General features: G+C 40.1%; 1 pseudogene; it reads left to right on the forward strand.

The window, feature by feature from the left end:
* Positions 1-5,518, forward strand: part of LOC127223896 (zinc finger protein Pegasus-like) — a 35,060-nt pseudogene extending 29,542 nt beyond the window's left edge.
* The last annotated feature ends 13,663 nt before the right edge of the window (positions 5,519-19,181 follow it).

The raw sequence follows: 19,181 nt of genomic DNA on the forward strand, positions 1-19,181 counted from the left end.
TTTCACTGTGAAGATCAAGGGGCTCTTCAAGGTTTCTTAAGAAATCTCTCTCTCTCTCTCTCTCTCTCTCTCTCTCTCTCTCTCTCTCTCTCTCTCTCTCCCTCTCTCTCTGCCTGCCTGTGTGTGCACTTGTTGGAGTTGGTCCTCCCATCTCATCATTGAACACAGGTTGTTAGGCTTGGTGGCATGGTCCCTTACCTGCTTATCTATATCTCACTTAGTAAATCTTTTGGAATGTACTAACTCCTACCATTTTGGGAAGTATTTGTTTCTCCCAACTCAGAAGTAAAACCCAAGGCTCACAGCCTATGAAGAAACTTCTCTGCTGTAACTGCTTGCAGGGTGTTCTCTCTGAGAATTTAAAAAGTGCCTTACTTACAACCAGTTTTGTTCCAGCGACAGTCAACTGAGTAACTCTGAACAGCCACACTCCTTCCTTTATTGCATGGACTTGGTTTTATTGAAAGTTCAACAAATTTGAGAGAGAGCCTTCGTTTGCACTTTTTTTTGTAAGTTTAAAAGTTTGTTGTATCTTTTTACCCCATGTCAGTTCGACTTTTTTCTTTCTACTGTATCATTGATGAAATGTCAAAGAATTGAAATTTACTCTGGAGACATGCCAAGGGATTCCAAAAGGCTACAGAGGATTTCAACTAAAATTCAAAAGCCCCAGAGAGGTTCTCTGACAATACACAAGGAAAAAACCTCTACTCGTTCACCTCCAACACTACCTCAGCTGAGGCTATTGTGTTTGTGTATCAACTCTTCACTTTGAGGGGAAAATGAAATGTAAGTTATTCGTGACTTTCCATTAAGTAGGTTCCAGAACTTATCTGTCACAGCACTGATCAACTCGAGAGCACCCTCTGAGTGCCCATGCCCCACCATCTTCTTCTGTTCATGTAAAGTGAGGAGAGATATGGCTCAATTTATAGAGTACTTTTGTTGGTTGCTTCCCTAGTCCTGAATAAAGAGACTGGAGGCAGGAGGATCAGTCGTTTAATATCATCCTTGCCCACTTAACAAGTATGAGGTCAGCCTAGAAGACACGAGATCCTACATAAAGGAAATTAGAAGTAACAAGATAGAATACTATGCAGAAAGACACAAGCAGTGGATATGCAGGCATGATATGATGAGGCACTAGACCAAGGGAGCCTGCAGAGACAGCTAGCATCTAAGCCACCCAGCAGACTGCTGTCTGGCTGATTAATTTTAACTGCATGAGAGAATGTTCTGAGGTGTCATGAGCTCTGTGTGCTTTTAGCAAAAAGATTGCTGTGCAGTTTCTCACTACAGCTTCAATGTCACGGTGAACAATTTTCCCTTAAGACAAATTTTTTGAACTTTAGGTATTTGAGTAAGGGAATTGAGCTTTTTAATCTCAAAAGTGCGTTGGCATCTCACACGGTTCACCGAGAGTTGAGGCTGGATGCTTCTGGAAGGTACTTCTCTACAGAGTCTTGGCTATGAACCTTTGATCTTTGGTCGTACAAGACCAAATCGAGACTTGTCAGAAAATTATGTATAGCACTGGGTTTAGAATGTGGGCTTTGTCTAGAATAACTTTTAACCTGCTGTATATGAGGAAAGCAGAAGGCTTTTGGTATATAAAATTGTTTTCATATACCATTGAGTTAGATTTTTCTCCAATTCTTTGACCCCAAATTATAGCCTCCCTAGCTTTTTCTCTTGATTCTAAAGCTCTCTTTAAAAACATTTCATTGTGACCTTTCTGAAGGATGAATCCCAGTCCAGCAGCATCACCTGCCTCTCATTCAGGTGTCTACAAAGATGGTCCATGGCATCTGAATCATTTCTCTGGTGATCATGTTGGTTTAAGAGATGCTGTGAAGTTCAGTACTGGGGAATGCCTGCCATGGTATAACCACAGGGGGATTATTTAAAGAAAATAGTATTTAAAAACACGTTTTCTGTTAGGTGTAACAACAACTTCCTTGCAGAGTTGATGAATGGGACAGAAAGCAAATAAAATAGTTTATTTATTTGTTTATTTTAATTTTTTTTATAGAATCAAATGATGCTCCAGTGCTTATTGACATGAGGCATGAGCCAGTTCTGACCCACACATCTCCTGGGTTTCTATTAGCTGGAATGTAGACATGAGCCTGGCTAGGGGACTTCACCTATTCAGTAATTAGGAGACTGGCTGCTATGGAAACAGCCATTTATTTCTATCTAAAGACCTAGCTTTCACCAGGTTACAAAAAGTAACTTCTAGATGTTTGAAGCCCAAACAAATGCAATTCTGAAGAAATCTTGTTTTATTATGGGGATTGAGTTTAAGTCCCTTTGTTTTTCAAGGCCTTTTTGAAATCTTCTGACTATGATGCTTGTTATGAACAGCTCAATGAGAGCTACCAGATGAGTGCATTTGTTTGAGGTTGTGTAGTATCAGTGAACCAATGGGCCCATGGACATCAGTCTGTATCCTTGGTGATTGTCTATTTGGTTGATGTGTTTGATCAGAAGAGACACAAAGCAACAAGCCTATGGAGCAATCTGTCAAGTGCAGATTTGTTGAGGTTGCATAAGACCTAACTGACGTCTATTTTCCTTGCCTTGTGTTAGTTCAACAGTAAGCGCATGAGGACCTTATGTGGAGAAGGTCAATGTTTGTCCACAAACTGTTCATTTATGGGTAGTAGCTATGACTTGTCAGAATACCTGGGTCACAGGAGTCAAACCTTTGGATCTGTGATGAGAAGGCAATGAAAAGACTAAGTGAAATCCCAAATGTGGATTGGATACAGTGACAAACTGGAAGGCATTAAGGCACTTGGGATATGAACTGGCATTGTTCAATCTTTCCACTGAAATTGCCCATTACTGACTCTCACACATGGTTATTGATCTATGTGTGACTTGCTTCCTTGAACTCCATCTCTTTCTCTTTCATGAGGGTTAGCATGGTGTGACTTGTCAAACCAAGCGAGAGAAACCATGTTGTTATATAGGTTGGAAATTCTCCTATTTCTCTAATTCAATTTTCTGTCACCTCACCATTACATATCTCTGAGAGCAGATTTCCTGGTCAGTATCAAGGGTATTAAAGGTTCATATCTATACAAACAATCTCATGTGCCTTGGCATTGTTGCAGTATGTCACGTGTGAACTAGAAGTTAATTGACTGGTTTCTTTGTATGGTTCCTATTCTGCCAAATGAGGATTTCTTGGAAGGCAATTTAGGCCCTCTGCAGAACTATCCATTGTTTACTCTCACAGACTGTAGTGATTCTCCATTCAGTACAGTCTTTCTCATCTCACACGTTTAATTAAGCCACTGCAATGAGCTCTTCTGTCTTTGTCCCCCCCCCCATCCCCCATGGCAAGCCTAGAGCGCCACTCTTACAGTTGGCTATTTGTTACTCAGGTCACAGCACTGGCAGAGTAGTGTCACAGCTTTGCAGTCATGGCTCCCTAAAGGTCTCCCTGTACTTTCACTTGGTTTCCCCCCCCCCCCCACCGCTTTTCTGCCCTTTCTGCATTCTCACACCGGAAGAAACAGTATTTGTTCATGTTACTGCTCTAAGCAAATTTGGTTTTGACTAGAGAATAATATGTATCATATTAATTTGTGAGTGATGAGGAAGTGAGGATTATAAATTTTGGACAAAGATTCCCAATGAGATTATTTTTTTCTAATAAGTATCTGATAATCTTATCCACAAGGCATAATTTATTTTTGTTTTCTTAGCTATAGTTACAAATGATTGAAATCTGGAGATTAAATGTCAGCGTTGGTTGGCTGCCCAATACAAATGGTTTTATATGCAAAGAACTTGGACACCAACATGTATTAGAGGTAATGGATAATTTTATTTTAAAATATTTATGATTTTAATATTACCTGTGATAAAAGGCCCTCCCCCCATTGAGCTTTAGCTAAGTAAAATTTCATTAAAAGTGTAAGTGCTGTATTTTCTGTCTAGAAAAGCAGAGGGGTTAAACCTTATTAAATTCTCCACAAAATGTCACACAAATTCAGCTGCACCATAATTTCCAGGGACATTGTGAGCCTCCTTATGGGGCACCTGTATCCAGACACTGTAACCAGTACATTCTCGGTGATTGCCTAAGTAATGTTACAGATAACTTATATTTAATTTTCCCTTCTACAGGAGAAGCATGAGTTAAAAGAATAGTATAAACAGCAGCCTCAGCTGAGGAGGTGGCAGGGGTGAATGAGGTGGGGGATTTCCCTCAGTGGGTAGTCATGAGACCTCTGTGGGGCTCTGAGTTTTAGTAGCCTTCTGCAGTCCTTTGCTGTGTCTCCAGTTATTTGATAGTTCATCAGTGTTGCAGTGTGAAGAAAGAGGTAGAATTGACATGGGGTGAAAAGAAGCAACAAACTTTCAACTTAAAAGAAAGAGAGACATGTTATGAGCATGTTTTCCTACCCACCTGCCTGGTCCCTCACCGCCCTAGCCCCAAATAACACACAGAGATGCTATGTTAGATATAATGCTGTTGGCCTGTTACTAGTGTTTCTTATTGGCTAGCTCTGACTTAAATATTAACCTATTTTATTAATCTAAGTATTTCCATGTGGTCTTATCAGAGAGAGGATCCGGACCTCAGTTCTCTTGGTCCTACATTTTGAGTCTCCTCCTACCTCTTCCTGAAACCTCCTTGTCTCCTAGTCCTGCCTATCTTGCTTTCCTGTTGGCCAACAGTGCTTTATTCATACAAGAAACATATTTATAGAATGACATCTCCCATCAAAGAAATGCACAATGACAGATGAAAAGAAAGCAGATCCTTTTAACTTGGTGAAAGGGTTCCAGGAATGCCTGGAAGATCTGGGGATTCTGTTAAACAGGCAATCTGGGGTATAGAAGAAGAGCACCAATCAATTTAAGTTCATTTTCCAAGGTGGTCCAGAAACCAAATTCCTTTAATGATTTTACCCATGAAGTCCCAGACTGACTGCTATAAATCTGTGGTGAAATCCACACCATCTGATGGCCTGCCAAGAGATCCCCAAGAACTCATCATTGATGAGGCTTTTTTAGTCAGCTCTAAGTAGGAGAGCTGGCCAGCTTGCTGCCTGAAAAAGCCAAACTCTGCCTCTCTGATGCCATTTTCTGCTAGGTGAAAAGTCTTTCATGATTCCGCAGTCCTTTGGCCAAGCAGCAGTTTCTGCTGTGTCAGGAAGTATTCCTCAGAGCATCCCCCCCCCCCAGTAACCTCAGCTATTGCATAGTAAGAGGAACTATGGTCCAGGCAGCAGGGATGAGAAGTTCTCACACCAGTATCCACAGCATAGGAAACAGGCAGCCAAGTTTTCCAGCCTCCACAGGGTGCTCCAGGACCATCACCTTCGGCACAGCTGCCAGCACTGTGGCAAGTGCTTTGTGGATAATATTCTCTACAAAATTCACATGGATGCCATGGGCAGGAAAATCCTTTCAGTGTGATACATGTGGGTACAGATGTCAAAACAAGTATGATTTTGCCTGTTACTTTGCAGTAGGGACACGTGACCAGTATTGAACACAGTCAACACTGTTCTGAATTGGTTTGCCTTTTAATGGCAGTTTGTAGTTTGGGTTTTGGTTCTTATTCCAACTTCTCCCATGTTCCACCTACTCCTACTCATATTATTAACCTTTTAGTCTTTAATTATTATTGTTATATAACATGCACATATACACACAAATACACGTTTATGTTCACACATGTGTATACAGACCTGTTGAATCTTTAGTATTACTTATATGTATACATGTTTAGAGGTGACCTCTTGGAATTGGATAACCTATTAGGAGCTCACCCTATGGAAGGCTGATTCTTTCTCAGTAGCTATTAATTGCCAGTAGCTCTTCACTTAGTGGTAGAGCCTTGTAAGAGTCCTATCAACTGTTGTCATTGTGCAGTCTTTTTTTTTTTTTTTTTTTTTTTTTTTTTGAGACATGGTTTCTCTATGTTGCTCTGGATGTCCTGGAATTCAACTCTATAGACTAGGCTGGCCTCAGACCCTGGGATCTGTCTTCCTTTGCCTCCCAAGTGCTGAGATTAAAGGCATGCACCACCACCCCACATGTGCAGTCTTGTTTAGGTAGCCATGACACTAAGCTTTTAAGGGCATAACTCTCTGTTCTTTAGGCTGGTTGTTAGGGACCTGTTTTTATGATGAGGAGCCTGTGAACTGTATATATCTGGTGCTTGTGGGCTGTTCACAGCCTGCTGCACCATCATAATTTGAATTTAGCATGCTTCTTACTCACTAGTCTCTTCATTACACCTTCATACACAAATTAACCATACAATAGTGGGCCGCTAAATTAAATAGCTAATGTATATTGTAGTAGATGGTTTGGTCTTATTCAAAATTTAGGGAGAAATGTTGAACAACAGTCTGTTACCCATAGGATGAACCAGTTCATCCTATTGTGGGAGTGCATTCACGAACAAATTACTCACACTGGCTTTAGTCAATCAGAATTTATCCTGATGTCTATAACTACAACAAATAAGAAGAATTACTCTTAGTAGAAAGGATTTATGGACTGGAAATAGGGGGAATAAAATATAAGATGTGACCAAAGCCAGCATATCTTCTGCAGATAATTGTGGCCTATTTCACAGGAATTTTTATTGTAAATAGTAAGGTACAGCAACAGCTATGAGTGACACATACTCTTGTAGTGACATAAATGCTAAGAGACTTTGGCCTTCGAGAAGGCTTGGCTGACAATATATTCCATCTGACAGAGTACAATAGGAGTAAACGAGGAGACTCTGTGACTTAAGCATAACCCTAAGGAACCACTTTCTCATTTTTTTCTAGTATTGAGAGATTTGTTCTGGCAGCTGAAAAGGTGACGTTAGAGGTTGCTTCGCTGTTTTGAAATGCTTCTTATGTAGAAGGTTAATTATCATTGCACCAAATTTGCAACATGAAATTGGGACATGGGATGACATCATATGGGGTGATAAGGACAAGGGAGGAGGTATTCTGTCATGCATCAAGTGTAAGCCAAGTAGTTTGGTGTGGTCTCTGAAGAAATAAGTCCAGGGGCTGGAGATTTGTTTTATTCAAGTGCTTTCTACATAATCACAGGGACATGGGTTTTTATCTTTTGTACCCATGTAACATGTCAGGCCCAGCTGCCTATGTCTCCCAGTGCTGAGAAGGCAGATGCTGCCAGCCAGACTTCCCATGATGGTGTGCTTCCAGGTCATGGAGAGAGGAGAGACCATGTTCAAGAAAACAGTTAATGTAGACCTCTGGACTGTAAATGCATACAGGCACATGTGCACACACAAAAACATTGTAACACACACACACACACATACACACATACACTCACACACACTCCTCTAAACAAGTCCAATACTCAAAAAATATTCTCAGAATCCTATAGCCTCAATACATTTGCACCTGCAGGGCAGTAGTGTCTGGTGAAGGTTGATGAAGTCAGGTTTAAGGAAATTGAGGAAGGCTCTGTGGTATTTAATCAAGTGTCAAAAGAGTCCTTGGGGAAGAAGAATGGGCAGTCATTGCTATACTGTGGCCCTTTGGGACTGATGCTACAAGTTGCTTTATAGCTTAGGAATTTCCTAACCTGAAGAGAAGGGAGGCAGTGAGTTTCATTTTGCTAACTCTCTGTTTACAAACACCCTTGCAGATGTCATATCTGGACATAGTTTTTAGCCTTGTTCTTTTGTTGCATTCTTTGGAGAGGTCACCACAGAAGACTGCTGTCAATAGAGAGAGATTTCATCTTTTGAGCTGAGCTTGAACTTCAGTGTTCTTACTGCAGCCAGACAATGATTGCAGCCTGAAGTGTTCACCCCCTTTCCTGTAAGGTTCAGGCAGCTATTGCTTTCCACTGTTAACGAGACCAGATTCTACTCTTTTTCTTGTACAGGGCTCAGTGACACACAGCTCTGCACAGTGAACTTTTCATTTCTTTTCTTGCTTTATTTTATATACTGATCCCAGTTTCCCCTCCCTCCCCTCTTCCTGCTTCCCTACACCTTCCTCTTATCTCACCTCCACCTGCTCCTCAGAGAGGGTAAGGCTCCCATGGCAAGTCACGAATTCTGATCCATCATCACAGAGGCAGGACCAGCCCTCCTCCTCCCTTCCCAGGGTCTAGACTGACCAAGGTATCATAGGAAATGGGCTACCCAAAGTCAGTTCATTCGTTAGGGATAGCTCCTGGTCCCACTGCCAGTGACCCCACAAACTGCCCAAGGCACATAATTATCTGTCACTTGCATTCAGGGGGTCTACTTTGGTCCTATGCAGATTCCGCAACTGTCAATCTGGAGTCAGTGAGCTCCCACTAGCTTGGGTCAGCTGGTTCTGCTTGTTTCCCCATCACGGACTTGACCCCTTTGCTCATATCATCTCTCCTCCTCTCTCCCACTACACTTCAGGAGCTTGGTATGATGGGTGGTTGTGAATCTCTGCATCTGCTTTCCTCAGTTACTGGATGAAGGTTTCAGGAGATCATGTCTATTTTCCCTTCCTAGACGGATCCATGTATGTCTATCTTAGGATCTTCTTTGTTATCTAGCTTCTCTGGGATTGTAGACTGTAGGCTGATTATTCTTTGCTTTATGTCTAAAACCCACTTACGAGTGAGTACATACTGCATTTGTCTTTCTGGGTCTGGGTTACTTCACTTAGGATAGTTTTTTTTTTTCCCCCAGTTCTGTCCATTTGCCTGCATTGTATTGTGAAATCCTCACTCTGTTTTCTTTAACCAACAGACTATTACCAAGTATAGCAGTTTAAATTTTATGGTAGACTGGCGGATCTTCTTAAAGCTTTCTTTGGAAGTGGATGGTAGTGACTTCCACCCACATTTCTGTAGCCAAAGCAACTTCTCAGACTCTGCTTTATTTCAGACAAAGAAGTTTACATCCCTGCTATGTAAGAAGTAAGGTTTTCCCCACCACCCGAACCCACCAATTAATACACAGAGAGACACTATATTAGATATAATTCTGTTGGCCAGTTATTTTTTCTTATCCGCTAGCTCTGTCTTAAGTATTAACCCATTTCTATTAATCTAAGTATTTCCACATGGTCTCATCTTACCGGAGAGGGGCTGGCGTTGTGCTCTCCCTGGTCTCTACATGCTGACTCCTCCTTACTACTTCCTTGAATTCTCCTTGTCTCCTAGTCCCACCTATCTTGCTTTCCTATTGGCCAACAGTACTTTATTCATTAAACAGTATGAGAAACATATATACAGAATGACATTTCCCATCATCTCCTCTTTTCTGTCTAAATAAAAAGAAGGTTTTAACATAGCAAAATATATCACACAACAGTTATCAAATAAGAGTCACAGTTAACAGTATTTAGTCCATTAACATTTAGCAAGATTTAAAAAAATATTCTATCATCTATCTTATTTTTGTGAGTCTAAAGTCCTATATGAAACTTATCTTTAATCCATAGTGTCTCTGGCAGACTCTTCAGCAAAGCAGGAAACTTTAAACTGTCTGCCTGTGTTGGCAGTTTGTCAGTCACTTTTCTCTGTGTCCTGTAGACTGTCTGGCAGACTCTTCCATGAAGCGGGAACCCTGTAGAAATGTCCATCTTGAATCAGCAGTCCTGCATGTCCAGTTTATACAGCATAAAGTCGAACAGTCCAGACAAGAGTAGTATCTTGCCCAAATGGCTAGTCTTGCCATATTGAAAGCAAACTTTATAACCCTTTTTTTTTTTTTTTTTTTTGATGTCCATTTATATTTCTGACGCAGGTGGTGTTGCCAGGAGCATTTATGCCTCACTGTCAAGAAAAACCATAAACCATTTTAAATGCCATATTCTGTAGGTCTTTGAAAGGTTTGAAGAATGCCTATCCATCTCAAATACATCTTGAAAATCTAAGTAACTTAACTCTAAGTTTTGACTATCATAAGTGACTATCTATAATATGTACTAATTTATACATTGCATTTCTAAATGAGCTATATAAACACAATACATAAACAAGAGGAGAAATATACATATCACAAAATTGACTTTAAATTTGGACCAATAAATGAAAATCCATTCCAAAACAAAGTATTCATATCTATACCATAATCCCCTTTTTACCTTTAAAAAGAGATTGACTGTGCTCATTAACCATTTATAACCAACCCCATATAAATGAAAACAAACATTTATAAACAATATTTGGGAATTTGGGTGTTATTCTTTCCAAACTACTTCCTGCTGATAGGGAGCACTGTCACAGGGATCATAAGAAGATGCAGAAATCCTGGTTGTAGTCTGCAAGGCTGGCTTGTCCCAACTCTTTTGAATGTTGGATTACCCGGGACACTTTCAGGGGGTCTGGCTTGATCAAACCACGTTAGTCTGGAAGGAATCCACAGCTTTTCATTTCCTGTGGAAACAAAAATAGAAATCCTTTTCCCCAGTAACTTGTCCTTAGACTTAAATTTTTGAGACAAAGCATTTTTAAAATATATAAATTGGATTGATCCAGCAGCATTTGTTTTAACATTTGTTGTTATTTCCTTAGCAGTCAAACGATACAATGACAATATAATGTCGTACAGTATGCAGATTTTCTCCATCTTTACTTTTATTTATTTATTTATTTATTTATTTATTTATTTATTTATTTTTTGAGACAGGGTTTCTCTGTGTAACTTTTACCTGTCCTGGAATTCACTCTGCATACCAAGTTTACTTTGCAATCACAGAGATCTGCTTGCCTCTATCTCCTGAGTGCTGGGATTAAAGGTGTGTACCACCACACCTAGCTCCTCGCTGTCTTTTTAAAACCATTTTATTCTTTTTCTCTCCCAAGCCTACATATATTTTAAAACACACTGTAAACCTTTAGAGGTTTTCTTAATGTGAATCTGTCTTTACTGTAAATCTTTATGTTTTTGTAGCCTCGAGTCTTTATCTGGTAAACAACAACATTGCTAAAAAGAAAGTCATACTTGTTTCAGCCGCGTTTATCAAAGATGTCAGTGGGTACCTTTACTGCCAGCAGTGAGAGCTGTGCTCATTGCCTTGGTCTATGCTGCACCCAGCAGCATGTTGCTGGCTTGGAGATGTGGTCACTGCCATTGCCAGCTCTGGTACACACCAATGAATTGTTAGCAGAGTTTCTTAAAAGCTGTGCATTTTTTTTTTTGTTTGTTTGTTTGTTTTTTTTTTTTTTTTTTTTTTTTTTCCGCTTATGCTGAGTCAGGAAACCTCCCTTAAAGGAGCTGTGCAAATCTTTGCTTGTCTCACACAAAACAGAGTCCAATCCAGAAAAATGCTGCTACCAAGAATCCTTGCTTGTCTCTGTTCTTTTGTTTTTAAAACCCTTTTTGAAGCTTTTGTTAAATTTTAAATGGAAATTCTTATTAGCCACGTTGTGGCACACTCATTTAGAAATGCAATACCTAAACTGCTATATTTTCCAAAAAGGAGATTTAGAAACTGTCCCCAGCACTGATGCTTTTCCAAGGCATATACAAATTTGAGAACATTTCAAGTAGAGTGTTGACACTCTCTCATTTTATGGGATTATTTTTAAGAATGATCTGAGATGACAAATACAATGATGTTAATCAGGAAAAATTATTTAAACTCAGTAAAATGTTCACATTGTCAGGTCTGTCCATTGTGAGCATAAAGATCCTAATGAAGACAGCCTGGGGTCATTTGTTTCGTTTCTCAAATACTTTAGATTGATAATGTTCAGACATGCAGACAGTTTGAAATGATTTAGTTTATTGAAAGAACATTCATCAATCAGCTAGGTTCTACCAATGAATATTTTCTATACTAATTTTATCACATATCTACCATCTGTCCATCTGTCCATGACTCTGTTTTACCTTTTGATGAATTTCAAAGTAAGTTCCAGAAGTCAATGTATGTCCTCCTACACACTTCAGTATAGTTTCATTGAGGACATTCCCATGCTTAATTCTGATCATTTCCACCAAAACATAGAAAAACATCAACATACCATTCAGTGGATTTTGATAGATGCTTTATTTCCCCACATCACTTGTTCAAGATGTAAAGAATAGCTACCACCCTTGAATACCCCTTTCCCCTTCATAGAAAGTTATCTTTCTCTTCCACGTTCTCCTCAAAAAATTAGTCACCTGATTTTTTTTTCCTCCGTAAACTTTGTTTTTGTCTCATTGGGAATTTTGCATAAATTCTATGACTTAGCACTGAGCTTATGCTTTTCTGTGTGGCTTAGCAGGCTCAGAACACTATAGTTTCTTTTTCTTATTGCACAGCATTCTACTGCACACCAGACTCTTAGTAATGCAGTCCTGGGTCCTTGACTGATTTTATCTCTTTGAAAATAGTTTCCAATTCATTCTTGTTAAGAAAATATTTAGGCCAGCCTGGTCTACAAAGTGAATTTCAGAACAACCAGGACTGTTACACAGAGAGAGCCTGTCTCAAAAAAAAAAAAAAAAAAAAAAAAAAAAAAAAAAGGCGTCTTTTGGTATATTTTCTTTTTCGTTTCCCCTAAGAAAATAGCTGAGATTTGGAATCATGTATGGTATGTGCCTGTAATCCTGGCACTTGGTGGCTAGAGTAATAAGGTTTTGTTTTGAAGGACCATTTCAGCTATATAGTAAGACTCTGCCACAAAGCTGGATATCTTGGGAAAGCAAAGCTACTCTGTCCAAAAAGATGGACCCTGTGATGCAATCCTTTCTGAGGCTGAAGGCCTGGGAGTACCCTGCAGTGTCACTGAAGCAGGGTTGGTACAGAAGCTGAAGACTCTGGAGTCCAGGGTTCATGGCCATGGCAGCAGCCCAAACTTGGGTATGTTTCCCTGTCTTCTGCCTTTGATTGCACCTAGGCTCCTAGCCCACTATTCAGGGCCACCCACCTTTGGAGCCGATCTTCCCAACTCCATCCTCTCACCTACATGCATGATGGTCATTTGTGGAACATTCTCTCAGACACACCCAGAAGTGTGCTTTGCTGATTTCTAAGTGTGTGTATCTGGTCACATTAACAACCCAGAATAACCATCATGTTTATTCATATTTTGTGTGTGTGTGTACCTGTTCAGGTGTGTGTGTACATCTGCTTGTGTCTGCTAGATTTACCTTTTACTGAGACACCATAACAAGTATGAACATTCTCTTTCTCCACTTCCTCCCCTACATTAAAGGCTACCAATCATCCAATTTCTTTCTAGCTGTTCTTGTGAATGTATGTATGTTGGTAGACTGCTATGGTTCCACTTTTCATGGAGCTGACATGAATGCTCCTACAGTTCTTTATGTATGTACTGGCTGACATTATACCTCCTTTTGAGAAACATTTATTTTGCTTGGACAGTTCTTTATTTCTTAATTATTAAATTGCACCCCTTTATGTTTCTGGTAATTGTTTATCAGAAATATGCTCTATATGCATTTTCCTTTCTAGGAAGGATGTCAATAATCAAGCTGTTCTTGGTATTATTTTAGAAAAACAAAACCTTTTACATTTTAGTTATTTTTTAAAAAGAGGACTTATCCAGTCTCAAGACACAGATATATCCTGCATTTTCTTTCCAAGTTCTTTAAAAAATAAATTTCGCTTTGATGTTTCAGTCAATAGCCTACCTTAGATGATTTATATGTGTGTAGTATGAGCCATGGCTTAATGGCTATTTGTTTTTTCCTTGTCAAGTTGTTGTGTTACACTGTTGACTAAAACTCCCTCCCTCCAGCCTTGCTTTGATGACTCTTTAGGTTTTTGGATGTTGCATGGCAGCACAAGTGAGAGTCCTTTCTCTGTCCCTTGATGTCTTTGTCAGTCTTCGTTCTAGTACCTCAGTCTACTTACTGCATCTTCTAACTTCTAACTTTTCAAAGTTCGGAGGCCCAAGTCCTTTAGTTTTGCCTGACAATTTTAAAAATTATTTTTGGGTTCAGAAGGCTCATTGTCACTGGACAGAATTTAATATTCTTTGTCACTGTGACCAAATTATAAAGCATCTTTGATGGTTTCTGAATAAGAGATTATTAAAGGGGACAGTGAGATGACTCAACAGGAAAGGCATGTGCAATGAAGCCTGATCTCCAGGACCCACATGGTGGAACAAGAGAATCAGAGAACTAATTCCCACAAGTTGTCCTCTAACCCTAACATGTGTGCTGTGCCACATGCTCCAGGCTCCCCTAAGACATAAATATCATTTTAAGAAAGAGTAAAGAGATTGCTAGAATCATGACCTCTAGGTCATAATTCAGAAGGAAAGTTGGAGAGTGCTGACATCTAAACAATAGGAACTTCTTGAGCCATGCCCACAGTCATCTATTCTTTCTAGTCATGTAGAGTCTTTTAAAATTTAGTTCAGATAACGGTCTGTTGCACATGACCTCAAGTTAATGTGGTGCCCCTTGCTCACCGTAGCTCACTTCGTTGGACTTCGTTTGAGCTGCTCCCAATCTTCCTCATCTGTTCATAGTTCAGGGACCAACAGTGATGTGGACAGAGGGTATGCCTGGAATTTCGGTATTCTCTCTGGCCCCATCTTTTCTCTGTCTTCCCTCCTCACTGGTGGAGTGCCTGTGGTACCTTGGCATCCTAACCCCTGGTGCTCTGGGCCAGCAGGAGACTATTTTTCTATTGGCATTACAACCACTGAGTGAGTATGGCACAGGCAGGGCTCCTCTCAGGCTGCAAGTGACAGAGTATGGGTTCAGTCAGTGGTGACCCTGCTTCAAAGGTCTGGAGAAGATGCCCACCTTTGTTTATACTCAGACAACTTACAACAGGCTGGAGAATTGCCATTCTTGGGGTAGTTAGCTTCGTAAGAGTTTACTAGTTGAAGCCAGTTAATCTGGTTCAGGTATCTGAGTTCTCTAACTTTCTACCTTAGTAGCAAGAAACAGGTTAATTGTGACATATTAAACAGAAGTTCTATCCAGGCAGGTGACACACACTTGTTATCCTAGCATGTGAGGAGATGAATCAAGAGGATTGGGAGTTCAAAGATAACCTGAGCTACATGATGAGATTCTTTTATAAACAAATGAACAAGCAGACCTACTGACTGACAGACAGGCAGGAGCATCCTCCCAAACCATCAAAACCCCAAAATCAGAAATTCTAGAGCCCTGTGCTGTCTTCTGAATTTACTAATTTTAAAAGATATTTACATATCCTGTAATATGGAGTCCTGTGCTTCCTTGACTCCAGAATCCAGTGCAGCCCCCATCTAGAGGTGCCCATGGAAGCATTCTGTCTAGCTCTTAATCTCCTTACGTTTTCTCTATCTATGTTTGGTCCACAGCTTCTCTTCCAAATCATCTCGCCTGCATTATTTTCCTTCGTGATTTCAAGGGTCTTGGTGTGATTTAGAAATCCCTGTTTTTTTTTCTCTTGCTGCAGATTGGAGTCCTACATATATAGAAGGCTTAAGGAACAATGTTTATGGATGATTTCCATTTCCATTAATTGTATTACAGTTTACATTTCTGAGACTTACAGGCTGCAAGCCACCTCATGTCCTCTCTCTGCATGACTTTCCTCCTCTGCACCTTCTCATTTCCCATCTTTGTTCTGTCTGACACCACTATATTCTTGACATCCTGGGAGAAGAAATGAGAATTTATTTCAAGCATGACCTTACAATGCCTCTTGTCATATTCATTTCATCATGGCCTAAGCTACTTTATACACTGCAAAGACAAACACCATTTTTTTTTTTTTGGTACCAAGTGTTTTAGGGGTTTGTTGTATATTTATTTTCTAAATATTATGGATAGAGGGCATTTGTTCCTAAAGCAATTCATTTTTTTATATTTCAAAAAAATCTTTAATCTAGTTAAATAGCTCACAAAAGACTTTGAACTTTAGAAGTACACTATCAATCTGACAGATTGCTTCCTGGAAGAGAGATTTTGATGAAATAAATCTTGAGTGAGACTTGGAAGGAGTTTCTAATGCTTTATACAATGATTCTCCTATCACAGTATGTCCTGCCATTTTGTATGGCACACATGGCCTATCAGATTACTAGATATGGGCAGATGGAGAATTTGAGGTATAGGGAGACCAGTACAGGGTTCAAGAGACTGCATGACTTTCCCAGGGATTTTGGAATTAACTTCTGTTCACTTTAGACAGGGTATCCATGACAGGCCTTAGAAAGGACTCCACTCAAGGCTAGCTTATAGCCAGTGAGTGATTCACTATTGTTAGTTACAGGTGTGTCGATGACTCAACAGAGATGCACATCCAAAGCTCCCTAGTGTGGTAGCTCAGGCATACAGACTCCCTAGTGCCCTCTGCTGGGCTGACTGACAGCTGCCCAGAGTTTCCTCCTCTATAGCAGTTGTTCATTGCTCATCCAACCCTGGAGAAGACGCAAGTCTGGAAGTTTTATGAGACCTTCATTCAGTCTTGTACTTTCTGTGGCTTCTTGAGTTGACTAACCTCTCATCTTTCCCCAGGAGGGAATAGTTTAATTTAAATGAAATATCTATGCAGTTTCATGTCTGCTTGTTTCAGCTTTCATGTGAGATTTTTCTTGTCATTCTATCAAAATAATGAAGTGATATAATTGTGTGCTTGATCCATATCATACTAGAACTCATTGAAGAGTTTGACATGAGGATAAAACCCAGTAAATGGTAGAACAGGTGGATTGTATCTCCCTGCTCTGTATGACTGTTCATGGATGCCTTTGCTGAGATCCCAGTGGGATCTTTGCTGGTGGCCCACATAGTGCCAAGTACCACAGGCAGTTTGGATCCTGTGGAAGTAATTCTACCGAAGATGAATCTACTCAATCCTATGTTTTTAAAATTATAATTTCATTTTTATAATATTTGTGGTCTCTCTGTGCATGCGTGTGTGCATGGTGTGTGTGTGTGTGTGTGTGTGTGTGTGTGTGTGTGCATGGCATTTATGTGTAGGTACCCGCAGAGATCAGAAGAGGATATCTGATCTCCTAGAGCTGGAGTTCCAAGCAGTTGGGCGGTGTGTAGCATGAGTGCTAGGCACTGGCCTCAGGTCCTCTGGAAGAACAGTGGATGTTCTTTATCACTGAACTGTCTCCTCAGTGCCAGACCTTATGTTTTTTAAGTGTTGCTACTAACAGTGTTGCACAAGAAGGCATAGAAGAGGCTCAGGTAGCTATTGAATAAATGTACCTCCCCACCCATGATGCCCTTCATCCTTCAAGTTCTCTTTTCCTAAGTCCTAAGTTGTGGAACACTTGTCATTGCAGAGTGAAGGTTCTTATGTTCTTCTTTTGTTCTAATATTGCAGACCACTGGGACAGTAAGAGACTGCTGCAGGTTAGATGACTGCTTTTAGCAAGTGGTTGTTTCCTGCAATTGGAGAGAGATTAGCTGAACTTCTTCGTTTATGCCTTCAGTGCTTTTGTGCAATTGTGGAGGGGTCCTCTCAGATATCTGCACAAACCTTTCTTGCACATCTTGATTGTGTGGCTCAAGCTTTTAGTGATTGTATTATTAGACAGAAGGTACTAGTACTAAGCACTGTAGTAAGTAATAGTGTTAAGTACCAGACTTTGTACTAAGCCCTAACACTAGGAGGTAGACATTCCATTAGCTCCTAACACTAGGTGCTAGACATTGTGATAAGTACTCAAAGAAGGTGTTAGACATTGTGCTAAGTGCTTACTTACATTGTTGACTAGACATCATGCTAAGTGCTACCTCTAGGTGCTAGACATTTCACTAATTGCTCAAACGAGGTGCCAGATATTGTACAAAGTGCTGGCACTAGGTGCTACACATTATGCTATGTACTCAAACTAGGTACTAGAAATTGTACTAGGTGCTAATACTAGGTGATAGATATTGTGCTAAGTATTAACACTAGGTACTAGACATTACATTAGCTGCTAAAACTAGGCCATAGTGTTATGTTTCCTGATGAAGTGGGTTTGATTATTATCTGCATAGCATACAGAAACTGTTGCTTTGAAAAGAGTCATTCGAGGCAAGACTCTGTGCAGTTATTTCCAGAAGGCAGAGACATGAAGCAGTTAAGGGGAGCTGTTGGCATTCTAAATCTGCTTTCTGCTTGTTGGGGCTGTGTTGCTGAATGCATCAGTGCTGAATGTGTGGGCCAGCATGGAAGCTGTTATCTGTGTGAGCCAGTGGCAGCCTTATTTGTTTCGTTTAGGGGAAAATTGACAGAGCAAGAGACAGGTTGGTTCTAGAATGTGACATTAGCTCTGAAAATGCAATGACTTTCCATCACCCACACCTTTTCATAACAGTGGATGGAAATGGGCTGTCATTGCTGATGTATGGGACATTATCACCGTGCCATATAGTGGCTATGTGATCCACTGTGATGTAATTTACTTCTTCATAGTTTCACAAGGAATCACTTGACTTCTGGGTTGCCACTAATTAAAATGGAGCCACAGTGGAAATTATCTTGCAGGCAATTTGTCTGTTATGTGTCAAACTGGTGGTACAGACTCTGAAAACAAGCCTTTTAACGTTACTCTTCTAGAACAGTCTCTCCGTGTAATGTTCTTAATGGCATGATTTTCAGTGGAAGGAATATTTATGTGTACCTTCAAAGTTAGAGTTATTTTGATAGCATGAAAACTTTTGAAAAACCTTGATGGTATTTTATCAAATGTCCCTAAAATTTGTATTTTCTTACCTCCCCTTTTTAAATTTAAAATTGAAATAAGCTTGTTTTACATGTCAATTCCAGTTCCCTCTCCCTCCCCTCCTCTCCTGACCCCCCAACTCCCTATCCCATCCTCTTTCTGCTCCTCAGGGAGGGAGGGTGAGGCCTTCTATGGGGGATCTTCAAAGTCTGTCATATTATTTGGAGCAGGGCCTAGGTCCTCACCCCAAAATTTGTATTTTCTTTAATGAAAGCTTGGTGGTCACTCCATAGCAAGCTGTCGGAAAGATGTCTTGGGAATGTGTCACATGACACTATTTGCAGACCTGAAACTCCAGTAAGAAATCTGAGGACACAGGGAACCTCCTGATTAGTATCAGGAACCTTCTAAGCATGTCTACAGGAGCAGTTCTCAACCTGTGGTACACAACCTCCTTTGGGGTAACATATCGGGTATCCTCCATATCAGACATTTATATTACAATTCATAACAGTAGCAAAATTACAGATGTGAAATAGCAAAAAACAAAACAAAATAAACAAACAAACAAACAAAATAAAACAAAAACCCTGAATTTT

The sequence above is a fragment of the Phodopus roborovskii genome, unplaced genomic scaffold, assembly GCF_943737965.1.
Source record: "Phodopus roborovskii unplaced genomic scaffold, PHOROB, whole genome shotgun sequence".
Lineage (NCBI taxonomy): Eukaryota > Metazoa > Chordata > Mammalia > Rodentia > Cricetidae > Phodopus > Phodopus roborovskii.